The sequence below is a fragment of the Vidua macroura genome, chromosome 11 (genome assembly GCF_024509145.1).
Source record: "Vidua macroura isolate BioBank_ID:100142 chromosome 11, ASM2450914v1, whole genome shotgun sequence".
Lineage (NCBI taxonomy): Eukaryota > Metazoa > Chordata > Aves > Passeriformes > Viduidae > Vidua > Vidua macroura.
Window position 1 is genome coordinate 21,946,996 of NC_071581.1, and position 13,979 is coordinate 21,960,974.

General features: G+C 47.6%; 1 protein-coding gene across 4 annotated transcripts in view; it reads right to left on the minus strand.

The window, feature by feature from the left end:
* Positions 1-13,979, minus strand: part of ANKRD11 (ankyrin repeat domain containing 11) — a 129,785-nt gene that overhangs the window by 105,435 nt on the left and 10,371 nt on the right. For all 4 annotated transcript variants that reach the window (XM_053987063.1, XM_053987066.1, XM_053987064.1 and 1 more), the window contains exon 2: positions 1,576-1,655. The gene's annotated coding sequence lies outside the window, so the exon portion shown is untranslated. The remainder of the gene's footprint in view (positions 1-1,575; positions 1,656-13,979) is intronic.

Below are 13,979 nucleotides of genomic sequence, written 5' to 3' on the forward strand. Positions count from 1 at the left end.
GGAGCTTTAAGGTCCTTCCCAAGCCAAACCACTCCATGACTCTGTGATGACCTGGCTTGCTTCAAGCAAACCCTTCCAAACAGGGCTGGGCAAACACACCTGAATTTTGGGTAAGTTTTTGTTATCCTAGTTTGAAAAGGGCAGTCTGCATTCAGAAAGCCGAACGTCACTTACTCCAAAACTCAGAAAGAAAAGCCTTTGTGCCCAGCTACGAAATAAAACAGGCAGCAAACAGCAACCAGCCTGATTTATAATTGATGTCAGGGCTGAGCTGGGTTTTTCAGGGCCATGCAGAGCTCCCAGGAAGGAGGACAGAGCTCCTGCACACGCCAGGAAAAGGGCTCACACCTGATACACTTTAATTACCTAACGACACCACCAGTCACCGATGCCTGCTCTGCTTTGTCTTACTGTGAAAGGCTTCTCCTGCTATTAATATTCACCAGGGGAAGCTGAAATAACATCTTGCCTGCATCTGAATACTTCAAAATTATCATGGCCACACTAAACACAACGATTTTTAATTTTTTTTTCCTCAAAATCCAGGACAAAAGACACCTATCAGCCTGCAAAGGCAGGGCTGCACTACACGGAGCAGCTCTCCAGCAGCAGCCTTTCTCGTGCTGACAACCTCATCACAAATAATCCCACTGAACCCAGAGGTCAGCCAAGGACCCAGGGCCCCAAGGCAGGAGCCACACTCTGTATTATCCACTGGGAGCCTTCTCCATGGGATTTCTGGCCGTGCTGGGGGTGACCCTGAGCTCCACGCAGCTCCCCTTGACAGGCACTGCCCAGCTGAGCCCACCCAGCTTCTGCTCAGCTCCCACCACATCAAACCACCAGCACAGCAAAAAAAAAAAAAAAAAACCAGCCAGAACAACCCCTGCCTCCAGCTCCAGCCACACCACCGGGATTTCCAGCACAGCACCAGCCTCTCCCACCACCAGCTCGCACAAAACAGAGGCAAAAATCTCATTTTTCCCCCTAAATTCCACTCTACCACAGCCTGTTATTTCTGCATCTGTTAATGCTCCCAAAAAGTTGAATCCTAACATTGCATCCAACTGTAGTCTCAGCAGATTGGGAGGTTTCTCTGCCCAAAATGAAACGTAGGTGCCATCTGTTTCAATTAGGCTAATCACAAGGAGACATAACACTGGGAAACTTAAGAGACTTTGGGTTTTTTTCAAAACGTTTTGAAAGCAAAGAGAAAGAAAGAGGTATTATTTAATACTCAGCAGTACCAACAAGCTGCACAGTCTGCTGGGCAAACCTGTGCTGGAACTGCCCACGCAGGAAAGCTCACTTTTATTTCACTGAGGTCAGAGAAAAACTTGCTATATTCAAAATTATCCAAAATTAAAAAGACATCTCAGGACTGCAGACAACTCCCAAAATATTCTTGGTTAGTACCTTTTATATATTCCACAGAACTTGCAATTTTTTGCTTTCAAATTTCAGAAAATAAAGAAAAACATTTTAAAAAGGCAAAACCAAACAGTCCAACAGAGACACAAGCACTTGTGAGGGAATAAACCAGAAATTTTGGACAGAAGCAAAGTCAATATTTACCGATTCCATAGCTGAAAGCTGCTCTTCACAGGACATATATTAAAATCCAACAGAGGTGAGTCCCAAAAACGCTGTGTAATCTGAAAAACACAGGAATTTGTTCATTATAAAATTAAAACAAGTGAAATTTATTCACAACACGCACACGGGATTTGAGTACATGAAGGTTACCAAGTACAAACCCTTGCCTAATCCACAAATAAACTTCCTGATAACGACTCTGCACAAACAGAGGAATAAAGGAAAGAGTGGGAGCTCGGCCAAGCATCCACCTTCTTCCATAACTTTCTGATGATAGCTGTTTTTTAAAATCACCTGCTTCAAGGTTCCTGGAACCATCTGGGTGGGCTTAGAGGCATTTTATTTACAAGTGAGGGTGTGCCACTCCCCCAAACCCTGAGCAGCTCATGAACCCAGAGACAGGCAGGGCCAGAAGGAGCTCCTGTGCCAGGAATTCACCTTCCCAAACAACCCCCGTGGAATTATCCATGGCACAAGCACTTTTTTCAAGCACACCTTTGCTCTGAATAGCAATGGATCTATTGCAAGGCTCTACCTTGATTTTTTTTTTTTTTTTGGACCAGCTCTTGCTGTACTTTCAAGGATGTTTTTCCAGCCACAAATTCCCAAAGTGAAATTTCTGATGCAGGGCAGGAACCAGCAGGAGCTCTCAGCACCCAAGGCCAAGGGGAATTACATTCATTAACTGGCAGACATGAAAGGCCTGGCAGATTCCAAGCCCAAAACCTGCACTCCTCACCGTTCCCAAGCTGGAGGAGCTCAGTGGGATGGTGAGGGACCCATAGGTATGGAAATGAGCACCCTGAGGCACTGGGAGCACTGGGCCTTCCCCAGCCCCAGTGATGTTATTCTGGTCAGCTTGAACAGGTGAGAGGGTGAACTGCCAGCTCCACGTCCTGCTCGTGCCAAGTTCCCCAAAACCCCATGTTCCACCCAATCTCTGAGCACTGCACCACACCGAGGGACACAGTGACCAACCCCTGCTGCAGTTACACTGAAAAAAAATCTGCATTTCTTGCCTTGCAGAGCTCGTGACAATTTGATGCTTTACCGCCGCTCGTCACCTTACAAACAACTTCTCTGTGATGCAGCTGGATTTGGACAGCTGCTTTCCAAAGGGATGGTTCCTCCCCAGAACCATCCAGGAGAGGCTCTGAGGCCAGCTGGGGCTGATACACAGTGGAGGAGATCGGGAACCCTGGGAGAGCCTTGTTTGTTTTGGGAAACTCTCACTCCCCAATGAAAAGCCAAAGGGAAGATGTCCAGATGAGCAATGCAGCTGCATCCAGGGCAGAGCTGCTTCCAGCTGTGCAGAGGGAAGTCTTGGGAACCTCAGTGAAAAGGAACAGGCCAAAATAAACCCCAAAACCCAGAGGAAGATGTGAAAGCCCAAGGTCCTGACTCAAAGAAAGGAATCCTACAGCAGGTAAACTTCTCCAGATGAGCCAAATGGAAGTTTTCTGGCATTTTCCTTTGAGAAGAGTAAAGGACACACAGACACATGGCTACCTCGTGGATTTTTCCAAGGCCAAGGAGCCCTTGGGGCACTGAGGGATCCCCTGATGGGAACTGCAGCCCTATGGAGCACGATGGCAGTGCTTGCACAGCACCTTTTCCAGCAGGATTCCCCTACTCCTTTTATCCTCTTCTCCATAGTAACAGTCACATCACTAATTAGCATTTCAACAGCAATAAGAGATAAAGTGGGGGGAAAACAGCTGAACTTCCAACTACATTGTCTGGAAATGCAGCAGTGCTGCTTGCTGACAGTAGGGACTGTCAGGGAACGATGGAATGGTTTGAGTTGGAAGGACCCCAAAGTTCATCCCATTCCATCCCCTCTCATGGGCAGGGACACCTTCCACTAGCCCAGGCTGCTCCAACCTGGCCTTGGCCACTTCCAGGGATGGGGCAGCCACAGCTTCTCCAGGCAACAATTGTGAACAAAATTACCAAAAGGTCTACAGAAATCAGTCCCAGGACACTGATACACCATTTTCAAGGTCTATTTACAGCTGCTTGCTGGCCCACGTACAGCAGATTTATTCATTCCTTGGCTCACATATAAACATGCATAAAGTATCGTAATGCTGAAACAGCGACCACACGTGAGCCAAGTAATTTTCACAACGAACATGGCACCATTTTTAAATGAAATTGTTATCAAATCACTTAGGAATGCAGCAAACCCTCCAGTGGGAGATGCCCAGCACAGCCTCACTGGCTCTACGTGGCCGGGTCACTCACACAACGTTCCTGCTGCGCGGAATCCAACATTTCAATTTAAACCCAACTCCACTTCCAAAAGCCACATTATAATTAATAAACACATCTAGCCATCCCATTTTCTTAGCTTTAGCTGATGAAAATGTATCACTTCACAAGGTATCATCACTGCCCTCGTCCCTCCTGGGAACCTGCAGGGCTGACCACAGACAGTGCTCCAGCCCTGCTGAGCTCGTGGTCAGGGCACAGGAGTCACCTGCAGTGCACCATGGCACACACTGGTCTGCCTGCCCCTTCAAATGGTCATACAAACACCAAATAACCAAGGGCTCAGGGTGGCCAGATTCTGGTTCAAAACAGGTTCAGTCTTGCAAGACGTGGGATACTTTATTTTCTGTTAACGCTGGAAACTCTGGGCAAGCAGAGGGTTCCACCAAAATAAATACATAAATGTTTAAACTTCTACATTTTCCTACCAACTCATGGTCTTAACGCTGACCACGGGGCCCCTCAGCACCTCCCTGAATCAGTGATTCTTGCTGCACCCACACACAGATCAGGACTTCACATTCAGAGCACAGCATGAAACTTCTGCCAGCATTCCATCAAAAAAATTGGGAATTACATAATTCAAACCTCCTTAATAAAAGGGTATTTTGTAACTTCACAGAAATTAGTATTTGAAGATGGAAAATGCTTTCCAATCCCAAGCTGTGACCTGAAAAATACTGACATTAGCTATAGCCTCTTCACACCAGAGCAGCTGGGATGTGGCAGCAACAGCAACTGGTCCCAGCAGCGAGGTGGGAATTGGCTTCCTTGAAGGAATAAACCAGTTCTGTGCAGATGCAGAGTCCCCTACAAGGGTCCCCATGAAAAACATGTTTGAGATTCAATGGCTTCATACACCTCAATGTTTCTAAATTTGATCAATAATGCAGAAAGGTTCTGCTTAAATCTCCATTTTACAGGGAGCAGGAAAGAAGCCACGGCTGCTGTCTCATCCCAGGAAATCCAGAGGCCAATGTCCCCACAAATGTGTGCCTCACCATTAGTGGTTCTTTGAGGGAAGAAGTTGTATTTGGACCCTAAGTCAGACTTGCATCAATTCAGATTTTATAGTGATCCAGAACTAAGCAGCGTAAGAGGATATCAGAGATTTAGATTCTGGTTTAGACCAACTTTTGAATGGAAAAAAAAAATCTCTGGGGAATAAGAGAGCCTTTTTCCACAGCACTCATCTGCCTCCCTCAAAATAATTCCAGGAAGAGACAGAATTTCAATAAGGCATCTCTCTGAGGGCTCCAGTGAACAGATACCCAGGGGAGCACCCGAGACCCACGGAGCTCCCGCTCTCAGACAAGCTCCATTACCTCCCATACAGAATCAAGGAGGAACAAGTACAGCAAATTTGGAGGGAGGGGAAATTTGGAAGTGTTTTCCAATGCACTCCATAGGCACAGCTCAGTGCCTGCCTGCACAGCCAGAGCTTTCACCTGCTGAAATGGGGAAAAATGCTTTAAATCCACTGTAATTCCAGAACCTGAGAAAAATGGAAACTGGGGACTGGGGGAAGAAGCAGAAGCATTACAAACCCCAGGTATGTTCTATAAATATCCATGGGTTCCTTCTGCTGGAGCTGGGGGAAGAAAACATGCCATCCATCCAGAAACAGAGCAGAAATCCCTGTCTCTGGAGCTCTGCCTGCCCCATCCCAGCCATGCCCAGCACAGCAGGAAAGCTTCCCTGGCCCCTCAAGGGATGGACAGTGAATGCAGCTCATCAGACCTGTGGCAATTTCCCTCAGGAGCCTGGAAAAGCACCCTCAGATCACCCCATGCAGCCCAGGACTCTCTAGAAAGAGGAGGAAAAGAAGAGGTGCTGCTCTCTAGATCTGAAGTGGGATAAAGAGCTGCTTCCAAGAAATCCACATCAATTTGAGATAAATACCCCCTGCAGCCTATCAGAGGCTCCCAGCACAGCCACCTCCAGGCACACACACAGAGCAAACCCTCACGTTCCCACCCTTTTCAGAGAGATTCCAGCACTGGGGTGAGCTCCAGGACCTGCCTTTCACTACAATTTATGAATATTCCCACAGCAATCAAAACCCAACTATGCTCAAACAGCAGCAGCTACCCAAGTGAAAAGCAAAAGCACACAGAGAATTCCACTAGTCCTTAAAAAAAACCACCTTTCAGCATGTTTGATTGTGACAAAATTGTAGCATCAAGGAAAATTTAATTAGATGGCTTTCAGAACGAAAGCAGGTGATATATTCTTGAAGTTCCTTTATTTTGCCCTGCAGATAAGATGTATGCTGAGATCTACAGTTTTTAAAGTTTGTGTTGTCTGTGCTACTCAGTAAAAAATACAAAATAAGCTGATACTGTACTCAAAAACACAGACACTTTTGAGGGCTGAAGAGCCCAAGGTTTAATTTGTCCCACTGCAATAAGCACAAAGGGCAGGAAAGATGTGATTCCTGGGAAAACAAATTGTCCTTTACGAGTTTCAATTAAAAGAACTGCATGGCCAATGCAGTCCCTAGGAACTGGGGGTTGACAGAAATCTTAATTCAGGAATGACCAAGCTGTTTGGAGACCTCCAGTGAATCAGGGGAGGTCAGAATCTGTGACGACATCACAGAATCACAGACCAGTTTGGGTTGGAAGGGACCTCAAATTTCATCTTGCTCCTGCCCCACCTTGGGCAGGGACACCTTCCACTCTCCCAGGTTGCTCCAAGCCCCTTCCAACCTGGCCTTGGACACTTGCAGGAATGGGGATTAAGGTCCAAGATGTTGAACTTCACTGACCCAGTGAAGGCAAGAAGGGTGGAGGTTCTCTGGCATTAAAGCCATAATTTAAGGTGAGCTCACAGCTGCTGTCACAGCTCAGGCTCCTCCTCCTTTCCACTGCTCCTAAATACGAGTGAGGTGGGAGAAACACATCCTTGTACTCCCCAGACTGAATCCCTCCCTGTGCCTTCACCACCAAGTCCCACTCAATTCCCTCAGAACCTCCTCCTAGGGGAAGCAGGAGGGTGAATAATGCTACTAGGCCACAACGAGCTCTACTTATTTAAAAATGAAATCTGCGTTTCTTACTCTGTGCTTGGTTTTAACGCATCGAGAAAATACCATTTTTCAAGAGAAAAGAGTGACAGACAGACACATTTGTCACCTCTGCAGTCCCAGACATTTGCATCCGTGTAATTCCGTGGCAAATTGGATACAGGTTACTATTAATATCTGAACTATTTCCTTTCCTTTCTGAATGCTGATTGGTGAAAAAGATGCAAGCAGCCCATTTTAAAGCACACTAATTAGCCAAGGAGGAGTCAAGGAAGTCAAGTTCAGCCTTCAAGAACAGAAAGGCTCCCTCACAGAGGGAAAAACACAGCAAACATCCATGGAGTGGCTTCTGGCTGGATTCTGAGCTGGCTGAGTATCACCTCCCCAGCCACGAAAACTCTCTGTGGTGACAGGAATGTTACAACCAGACACTTCAACAACTCAAATACAGGTTTTCTAGGAATATGCAGGTGGCAGCCCCACAGCCAGGTATGTAGGCTCAGACACCATTACCTGGCTGGACAATCCAGGAGGTCCCCAGAAAGCAACATGAAAAATGTAATTGTAGAATGTGCCCAAGTCTACAATTCCTGAGTTACAAGTGCCTCACAACCACCTCAAATTACACAGCAAAGGAAGAGCTGAAAGGAAGCACCTCCTTGATTTCCACACATCATCCCTCCCCTATTGTCTGGGTCCTGGCAAGTTAAGGTCAGAATAAAAAGATTCCTTAAAAATCCCACATACATTGAAAGCACCTACAGCTTCCACTGATCTTTCTTCCTTTCTATTCCAGGCCCTGAACAGGTTTAAGTAGCAGTTGTCATCATTAAAGAAGCTGCTCCCCCTCCCACTTTCCATTCTCCTGAGAAAGGAGCATCCTGGCAGTGCCAGGCACAGGTAAGAAGGAGCAGCTGCTGTCTCACTCAGGGTACAGAAATCCAGGCTGGAAAGGGGTGTGAGGAGGGCACAGGCTGCCTCAGCCACACGGGATCAGAGAGCACTGCTGAAGACTGAAATAAGGAAATATAATAAGTAATAATGCTAAAACAAGGAAGGCAGATATCTGTCTGTGCCCTCTGAGGCGCCCCGGCTGCTCAGAGGGGCTTGAGGGACGCAGGTTCTGCCCCTGCTCAGCTGCTGGTGCCCAGCTTCTCTCTCGGGCACTCCAGAGCTTGTCCATGAATCAGCTGGAGCTGCCAGTGCAGCAGGGACCTCCTGATGCTCCTCTGGCCACTGCTCCCTGCTCGGAGGGGCTGCCTGGGCTCAGGCCCCTGGCCGGAGGGTGGGGGAGCCTCAGCCCTGCAGCAGCACAGCCCTGCACCCCAGGAAGGGCACAGCCCTCCCCTCCAGCACAGGCCATGCAAACACACAGCACCGAGGGTGGCAAGGAAAACGCTCAGAGGACAAAAGGACGGAGTCAGGATTAAACCCAGTCCCTTGATCCCCAGCCAAATGGCCGACCCATAAGCCCACGCAACTTCCAGAGCCAATTTAAAATCCTGAGTGTGGTACACTTTAGGTTATAAAATCATATTTAGACACACATTTTGAAGTGTTCTTTGCTCTGCTGGTGGCTAAAAACAATTCCTTTGTCATCAAATCTTGCTTCAGCAAGCTGACGTGACGTTTTTAACTCAGGAAATAAGATAATTATGGTTCAAGGTAAACAACTACAACTGTGCATCATAAACAGTTTCTAATTTTAAGCCTGAGTCCCTCTAATGCCATCCATACTTTAAAGACAGTTTCCTTACAAATGGTTTAGGCTGTCTGAGCAGCTTGTGACTGAGCCTGTGCTAATGAGCAGCAGCAAGGCAGCACATCCAGGGAAAACAGAGGTGAGCTCCTGTGTCAACATCACGGGATGGTTTGGGTTGGAAGGGACCCTAAAGCCCATCCAGTGCCACCCCTGCCATGGCAGGGACACCTCCCACTGTCCCAGGTTGTTCCAAGCCCTGACCAGTCTGGCCTTGGACACATTCAGGAGCAGCCACAGCTTCTCTGGGCACCCTGTGCCAGGGCCCCACCACCCTCTAAGCAAAAACTTACTCCTAATATCCAAGCTAAATCTTTCCTTCTTTCAGTGAGAAGCCAGTCCTCCTTGTTCTGCCACTCCAGGCCCTTCTCCAAACTCCCTCTCCAGCTCTCCTGAAGCCCATTTATCACTGGAAGGAGTTCTAAGGTCTGCCCAGAACCTTCTCTTCTCCAGGCTGAACAAGCCCAGCTCTCCCAGCCTGTCAAGGTAAGCCAAACATCAAAGGAGGAAAATACACTCTGAATCTTAAACAGCTGGAGAGGCAAAAGCCATGTCTGCTGGAGCAGGGGGAAAAGCAAGCGGCGAGGCCGGAGCTGCGCGCGCTTACGCAACCCTCGCTGCGAGTCATCCCGGATCCCAGACCTCAAACGCCCCGCTGGCACCAACAGCAGCAGCTCAAGTTGGAACTCGTGGAGAGAATCAGCACTGAGCTGTTCAACACCAGGCAGAAAAACGCAGCTCCAGCCCCTCAGTGCTGTGTGTAAAGCAGCCCTGGCGCTGCCGCTGCCCTAAAACGTTCCCAAAGTTACCTGGGAACAAAGGCTGGCAGGAGGGAGCAGCATCCCAGCTGAGCCTGCAGCCAGCAGGGCTGGAGCACACGGTGTGAGCACGGCTGGAGCTGCAGGGAGGTGTGGAGGGCACGAGCTGTGCCTTGCCTTGGGGATGAATCACTGCGCTCAGAGGTAGCAATAACTCCAGGAGTGCTCTGAGTGTTAGCCTGGCAGGCTCCCATTCCTCCCCATCCCAGGAAAACGTGCTCAATCACAGCCAAAGGAGCCCAGCTGAATGGGGGAAGGTGGCAGAGCAACCCAGCTCCCACAGAGACAAAGCATTCTTACAGAGCTGTGCTGGAAGAGCCAGGAGTGGTCAGAAGAATCCCAAAAGCCAGCGGTGGGAACGCTCCTGCAGGAGCCTGAACGGCGCAGAGGAATCACGTGGTGGAGCCAGCGCAGCCCGGGAGAGCTTGCTCCTCCAAAACTTTTCCTCACTAAACAATTCCAAAGCACCCCACCCCGTTGCTGCTATTGTTGTCAGAGAGGGAATTCCAACCAGAAGAAAGATTTCCACGACATTTTTCCGTTGGAAGAAGAAAACTGGTAACGCCGCACAGCAAAAATAAAACTTCCACAGTAGTTCATCCAGTACCACAAGCCTCCTTCCTAAAGGGAGCAGATTAACGTGCCTGGAGTCTGCTGTGCAGCATGGATGTAATTTTAGCTGCAAGGATCCGAAGGCAGCGATGTGGTGGAAGCCTCCCAGGCTGGAGATAGCCATGGGAGGTTCATCTCTCCGCACCCTGGAGAGGGCAGCTCATTAAAAGGCGGCTCAGAGCAGAAGGAAACAATTCACCCATTCCCTGAAGAAATCCCTCTTCTCACAACTGCACACAAGGCAGCTCCTCTAACCTCCCCACCCCCACAGCTCATCCCGATTTGCACCATTTTTGGGGAACAGCAAAGCATCCAAAGAGCTCTTTACTCCCAGACCTCTGGCACAATTAATGGAGATAAACTCAAAGCCGTGCTCATGGCACAACATGGGATGAGGGGCTCAAAGTCAACCCGAGTGTCCACGAGACTGAAAGGAGCAGAACAACAATTTGGCTTTATGTTTTACCTGCAACTAACCCTTTTCTATGAGTACTGGTAAAGCAGCATTAGCTGCTGTCCAAACCCAAGTGAGCGAACCTGAAAAATATCGTGGGATGGTTCGGGTTGGAAGGGATCTTAGAGCTTATCCAGTTCCACACCTTTCACTAGCCCAGGTGGCTCCAAGCCCTGTCCAGCCTGGCCTTGGGCACTGCCAGGGATCAGGGGCAGATCTGGGCACTTGTGCCAGGGCCTGCCCACCCTCACAGGGAAGGATTCTTTCCCAATATCCCATCTAACCCTCTCCCCTGGCAGTGTGAAGCCACTCCCCTTGTCCTGGCACTCCAAATCCCAATGAAGAATATCCTCAAACTGAAGTTTCCAAGGCAGCCAAACACCTCAATGGCCACCAAAGCCTCTCTGCTCTCCTGGCTACCATGAGCCAATGTTTAACCCAATTATCAGGTGCAGGAGTCCATTCCCAGGCCACAAAAGGTGACTTAGTCACATTAGCTTCCACCTACAACAGTGCCATTCATCACCAACCCTTCAGGGACACACCTTTGGGAAAAACACCTGGCAGGTGTGCAGGGATCACTGCCTCAGATCCAGGAGTCCAAAAAAATTGAATAAAACACAAGCAAAACTATGAATTAGAGCGTAATCAATAATTAAAGAGTTTATTATTTCATCAATTGCCAAGTATTCTGGCTGTCCCATCCACAAGCTTAAAGGTGGCACTGCCTGCAGATTGCCTCACCTACCCACCTGCAGAGGTGCATTTGGGAATCCCAAATGTGCTACTGGGGAACACAAATGCTCACTTCTGAGTGTTCATGGGACAACAGGCAGAAAAAGAGAGGAAAAATAAAAATATAAAGGAAAAATGCAAAAAGTCTACACACAAGACCCAAATGTCCTGAGTAAAGCCAAGCTATTTTTCAGACTTTTATTAAAATTAGACTGGCCTTAGACTGTGAATCACATTCACCCCTCCTGAGTAGCCAAAGAGCACCAACATCAGCTGGTGAAAAGACACAGAAATGCAGAGGGGACCAGAGGTAACCTCTACAACCAAGGCTCCTCCACCCCCAGCACCCACTGAATTGAGCTTACACACTCAAAAACCAGCTCATTTGTAACACTCCCAGCATCCACCAAAGGCAAAGCTACTAAAATCTGGTGTGTAGGTCTAGGAAAATAAAGCTTTGCTTCAGCCCTGCCTCCCCTCCTGAGCCCTTCCTCCTCCAAACGCCTGAAATAGGATGTTACACTACTTGTTTATACGCCATTACAGAAAAACATGCTGGGTTTCTTCATCCTGCATTACAGAACAAAATGTTACCCAATTCCTCCTGTAAAGTACCAAGAAATAACTGTGAGACCATATGCATGGGGAAGCATCCACGTGCTGGAGTAATCCGGCCTTACGTAACCGGCCACGGGCGTCTGACCACAACCAGCAGCAAAGGAAGGGCCAAACCAGCTTCCCTGCAAAACCCACCCAAAAATTCATCTGGAGGGGTCTGGTTCAGGACACAAATGAAATTCATGCCTCTAAGCTACAACTGGAGGTTTCTGCCATCAAAGTACCCAGAGCAAAGAATGCTGGGTGGTTGATTTTCTCTCCTTGAGCTCATCCCCATTAACCAAAAATGAATCATTTGTTAATTGGTGAGTTCAGCTTGAACCCATGCCACCACGATTCTTATCTCAGTAGTTAGAAGGCAGCTCCTTCCAGGGATCCAACAAAGGCAGAGATCAGCATCCTAGAACGTCAGGAATCCGAGCACTGATAATCCTGGAGATCACAGAGCAGTTTAGTTTGGAAAAGCCTCTGAGATCATCAAGCCCAGCACTGCCAGCACCACCACTAAACCACGTGTCACATCTACGTGGTTTTTAACACCTCCTGAGCGAGAGGGGCCCCCCCAGCCTCTTCTTCCCCAAGCTGAGCCCCCTGAGCTCCATCAGCCCCTCCTGGTGCTCCAGACCCTGCCCCACATCCCTTCCCTTCCCCGGACACGCTGTGTGGGCTCAGCTCAGAACAGCAGCCGTGGTGTGGACAAGGCAGCCAAAAACAAGAGGTGCAAACCAGACCCAAAATCCACAGGTAATGAATTTAATAAAATCCGTCTTTGTCCCCTTTCTACCTGCTGGCAGCCAAAAGGAAACACAAAAGCACAAACACATTATTATGAAAAGCAAGTCAACTTCTTGTGCAGGGATAAGGATAACAAATGTTTCACTGCTCTGTTTCAAGCGTTTCAGATCTTAAACTGAACCCAGAAAAGAACATTACCAGTTAAGCTATTACAGCAAATGAAATGAAAATTGAAAATCAAGTCTAACCGACATTAATTCTAAATAAATATATCTCAATTCCAGGATCATAATACATAGTTCTTATGATGAAAAACTTCTGGAGAAGGGAAAAACACTCTTGGCAACTCTGAATATTAAGCTACGGTACCACAGGCATCTCACAGTTTATCTAAATAAAGTGTCTCCTGCAAAGAGCCCTGGTTCCTCCAGTGCAGGCTGCAGTGTGATTAACAGAGGTCCATTAGAGAGGCAATCCATAACCTGGCTCCTGCGAGGAGTCCCTGCCACATCCGTCTGCATTTCCATGGCAACCAGGCAGGAAAATATAAAGCAAATTACAGTTAAATGAAAATTATTCTCCATGACAATATATGTTAATGCGGGAACATTTGCAAGGCCATTCCAGATAAAATGTTTACATTCACACATGTGTCTACAAAAATAAATAAAAGGCAGCTGGAGCAGCTAATGGATCCCAAAGAGAAGGATCAGAGTCTTTTTTTGCCCCCCCCAAGTTTTAGTCTATTCATAAGAATAAAAATTCTTCAAGCTGATGAATACCCGAAGTATTTGCCCATTTCCAAACAGAAACACTCTTTAAGGAACAGGTTTTCAAAAGATCTAAAATGCACATTTCTGAATGTTGTGAACCTTTAATTTTCCTGGCTGCAAACAAAGACCACATTTATGCCTCCCCATCCCAGCAGAAAATGGTTTAAACGAGAGGTTAAGTTTATATTTAGAGAGATCTGACTGAAACTGGAATAGTGACTTATTTTAATCAGCTGTAACTTACTGAGAACTGGAAGGTGTTTTATACCTCAGAATTTGGGGTGCTGACTCCACAGCTGGGAGGATCTCATACCCCACCAGGGTTTAAAGATAGCACAGGCCACTGAAATACTTCTAGAAAAGCCCACAATTAAGGCTGTAAAAGCTGATCATACTCTCCCACCATCACCACTTAGCCTGAATAGTCCTTTTTTCAGGAATGTATCTCAGTTTAGGGAATATATCTTCTGGAGCATGAGGGACGTTAATTGGAATGAGGCTCGTCAAGATGCAGCCACTTCGTTATTTTTTTTTTTAACTCCCTTGGCTCGTCCCCCAAAGAAAAGCCCAGAGAAAG